The sequence below is a fragment of the Poecilia mexicana genome, unplaced genomic scaffold (genome assembly GCF_051168715.1).
Source record: "Poecilia mexicana isolate PSO_F unplaced genomic scaffold, ASM5116871v1 scaffold_1, whole genome shotgun sequence".
Classification (NCBI taxonomy): domain Eukaryota; kingdom Metazoa; phylum Chordata; class Actinopteri; order Cyprinodontiformes; family Poeciliidae; genus Poecilia; species Poecilia mexicana.
In genome coordinates, this window is record NW_028263370.1 from 17803141 (window position 1) to 17807365 (window position 4225).

General features: G+C 38.1%; 1 pseudogene; it reads right to left on the minus strand.

The window, feature by feature from the left end:
• Nucleotides 1-3340: 3340 nt before the first annotated feature.
• Nucleotides 3341-4020, minus strand: LOC148161188 (E3 SUMO-protein ligase ZBED1-like; annotated as a pseudogene).
• Between the last annotated feature and the right edge of the window lie 205 nt (nucleotides 4021-4225).

Consider the following 4225-nt stretch of genomic DNA (forward strand, 5'->3'; position numbering starts at 1 on the left):
CCAAAGTAGAGTGTATCTGAAAAATACCTCAATCTAAAAACCTGTAAGTTTAGATTCTTAATATGCAGGTGTTTATATCCCAAACACCTGTAATTTTAAAATTTAAGTTCTAAACATCTACACGCTTACGTTATACTTATGTCTAAGTAATATCTTGTCTGTGTGAGGATTTGTTTTTTTCTGTTTAATTTGGTTTCTGTGTAAACTGAGTCTGTGTTGTCCGGTTACCCCTTGATAAGCTACACCTGTTCCTTGTTTCCCCTGATTGTCTCCCTGTGTATTTAAACCCACCTGTGTGCTTGTTGGGTCATCGTCTACTAACCTTCTGCTCATCTGTGCTGCCTGGACTTTTGGATTTTGTGCTTCATTTCATCATTACACCATTATTTCCTCACCACCTCTCAACGGCGAGTCAGGACGTCTGCTGTTTTGCGATACAGACGTGTGTGAATTGCTTACTAATTATGTTTTTGACATTTTACCGCTTCACTGTTTCACACCCAATGCAGACTTTGCCTGATGGACATTTCTCATCATCAGCTGGACATGACAAATGAAATACAACATATTGGAAATCAATTAACATTTTGGTGTTCACCATTGCTTATTTTGGAAAAAATACTATAATGTTAAAAGCCCCACAGGTGAATAAAACAAAGAATCAAATGAATGGTTATCCTTTGTCTGGTCATAACTATTTTTTTATATTCTACTCAATGTTAAATATCTTTAGACTTTAAAATAAAAAACAAAACAAAAAAAAAAAAACTATGGGATGTTACTTGTAGAAAATTATGCAAAAAAGCACAAAGTTTCTAACCTAACAAGAGGAAAGGATTTAAGAATAATTACTGGTGATTTTATTGTTCTGTTGTGCAGACCCGTGGACCTGACCAGAAATATGATAAAAAACAGTCACTGTCCAAGGAAATTGGATGAGTATTGTCTAAAAACACATGATAAAAATCCCCTTTTAAGGCAAAATAAAAAGACTATTATCCACTAAAACACTTTATATGAATTAAATAAATCTGAAAATGTAAAGAATGTCATATCTGGAAGAAGATGGCCTGTATTATAGGAGACAAGTATGGTTGAGGAATTCAAAGCACACTGATTTTTAAAATACTGATTTTTAAACCGACAAACTAAACTATATTAACTTTTCTGAAGTTAAAAAAAAGAAGTGTAAACATCAACCGTGGCCTGATGGTGGCAGCAAAAGGAAGAGCTTAAATACCAAAATCCTTCATTATAATGTAGGAAAATGTATGAATAAAAAATACATTGCTGCAGTAAAATTACTATGTGAAAAAGACTGAAATAAAGTCTGAGAGCAAATAAAAAGCTAAAAAGTGATCCAATCTTTACAGGAAAAGTGCAGAAAACAATATTATTGCTATTTGTCTTTGTTGCCAGACTTACAGGAGCAACCACAAGGAGGAGCTGGTTGCCTGCATGTGTCAGGAACCTTTTACTCTACAAAAAGGAAATCTCCAAACAGTATTTTAATTATGTTATTAACAAAGGGATCATGTTTGTGCGTGTATACTCATTTTTGTTACCTATTTAAGACTCTTTGTGGTATATTAACCTTCTCAAGACTGACAGGTTTAATGGGGACTAAAGACCGGTCCGGATCTGAAAGGGTCTTTAATGATTAGGGTTAGCTTAAGACTTAATGCAAGCGATTTACTTAAGTTACCCGCGTGCAGCACAGCTAACATAAGGCTTATGGGGCTTTTCATATATCCTATAATTACTTTTGATAATTAAGGGGTATATGGTATTATGTTTGGTTTAATTTGCCATATTTTTTGGCAAGCCGCTACATTTTTCCCACGTTTTGAACCAGGTGGCTTATTGCTGGGTTTCAGATGACGTAGCACCGACATCACCCAATGCACATGGAGGGCCAGAAGTAAATTCAGCCCATTTATTTTTGTTGATCCAGTATCAAAATGTCTAAAGTCTGAGTCCTGTACAGTTGCTCCAACCGTTCTAATAGAAAGAAAGATAAACGTTATTTTTGTGTATTGAAGGTAGTTGGTCATAAGGGAGTTAATTTAAAAAAACCTACTGAAAAAAAGAGGAGAAAAGTGGATCAACAATCTGCAGCTAAAACCAGGAGGTGTGCAAACTAACAATGCCAGAGTTTGCAGCGCCACTTTCTAACAGGTAAAGATCGCATCATTTAAATTGTATTTTCAGATTTTTATTGGACAGTTACTTAAAAAGACAAGTATTCATATGTAAGGATTATTACGGATGGCCATGGCTGGGAAGTAACGCGGATTATCAACCCTAGTCCAGAAGAACAAAGTAACTCTTCGTCTGCTGTGATCTCACCCAAGTTATTCAAATTCAAAAATATTTTATTGATCCCAAAGGAAAATTAAATAAAAGGTGTCAGCATTTATCTCATCATCCAGCTCAGATTATGGCGCCAGCTTGTCATGATCATAGACCACAAAATATTGTTCCCAGCCTCATAAACATAGTTCAGAAAAGGCCATGAACTCACCAGATACATCACGTTTTTATTAAGGGCAAGACTTCAACGCCTCAGTTTAGATTAATTAATTACCTAGATTTTAACTTGTAAAATATTTTAATGCAATGACCTTTTTTCTTTTTGTTTCACATAGAAAGATCACGACAGGAATCTTTGTATTTGTGTGTTTCTGGAATAAGTTACATGAAAATGTTCAGGAATTCATGAAAAAAGCTGAAAACAACAAATATCTACGTTGTTGAGCTCATGCATCTATTAACAGCAAAAAGTGTTTTTGAATTGAAAATGTTATTTTGTTTTAAATAAATAAATATATATAAATAACATGTAACCTACATATGGGTGTCTTTTTATATAAAAAAATAAGTTTTTCCAACGTTTTGAAATTCAGTCTATTACGCTTTTTTGACACGACTTCTGCTGTGGAAATCACCCTCTCACACGGCACAGGTGAGGCTGGAGTGCAAAGGTATTGCAATGACAACCGGAAGAGGTTAGGATGAATTGTCTTGTGGTTCTGCCAGTATGTCATTGGATCCTGACATCTGGCCATATTGCCCTCTGCAAGATATCTCTGCACCTCCTGGATGGCATCAGCTGTGGCACTTTTGGTCTGCCTGCCTACTTTGGTGTCAAGATGGTGCCAAAGGCTATCTAAAAACACCAAATTGACATTTTAGTACATCTTGTCCAAACAAACAACAAATAATGCTGAATAACATGCCTGAGTTGGGTGCAGACAGCTGTTGTGAAGATGGTCCCGGCTGGGGCTCATTTGTGTGTCCGATAATAGATGCACATTCTGACCGCAGTCTACTGATGGCCTCATTGATAATGGAGCATTTTCATCATCGGGATGACCTTGGGTCCTGGCACTCGCCTCTCTTCAGACAACCCCACTGTAGCTTGATGGAAAGGAGCAAGCACAAGAAGTGTTTCTCCTATGATGTTATGCTCATCAGCTGTAAGTGGAGTCAAATCTTTTAGAGAGGCCAGAGATACCCACACTGGTTCCCTCTCATCATGTAGCCTTGACAGCATTTCATATGTGCTGTTCCAGCGTGTTGGCACCTCATTGATAAGTATCAGGATTGGTCGTCCCATCTGTTGTTGCACTTGAGCAAGCTTCTCCTTGGCTGTAGTGCTTGATCTGAAGTATGTCACAATGTGCCTAGATTTCTGTCTGATGATGTAAGTGTGGGGATTTGATCACATGATTTTCTAACCAATAAATTGAGAGTATGTGCAATGCAAATCGAGTGCCGAATTACTGGCTGCCTAGCAGATGCGGTCATGTTTGGTGCAGCATCAGTCACAAGACACCTTACTTTATTGGTTATGGCCCAGTCCTCCATTAATGTCTCTTTGACTTGGGCCAAATTGTCAGCAGTGTGACTTTGTGGAAAGTATTTTACTCCTAATACAGAGGTACACAACTGCAAATTTTCATTGATGTAGTGACAGGTAAGAGCCAAAGAAGCCTCCATGTTCACAGATGTCCACATGCAGTGGCGCAAGAAGTGGGCATGCAGCGCATGCAACGCATGGGTCGCTGCACCAGAGGGGGCGTGAAAAGCCCGTCTGGAATGGGCGGCATGCCGATGATGTGTTCACATTCACTTGAGCGCCCTTGCGGTCCTTCACCTCGCGCCCATAACGGGGTAAATGTAGCGAGTTCTTGCATGTGGGTTAATCGAGTTAAACCCAACA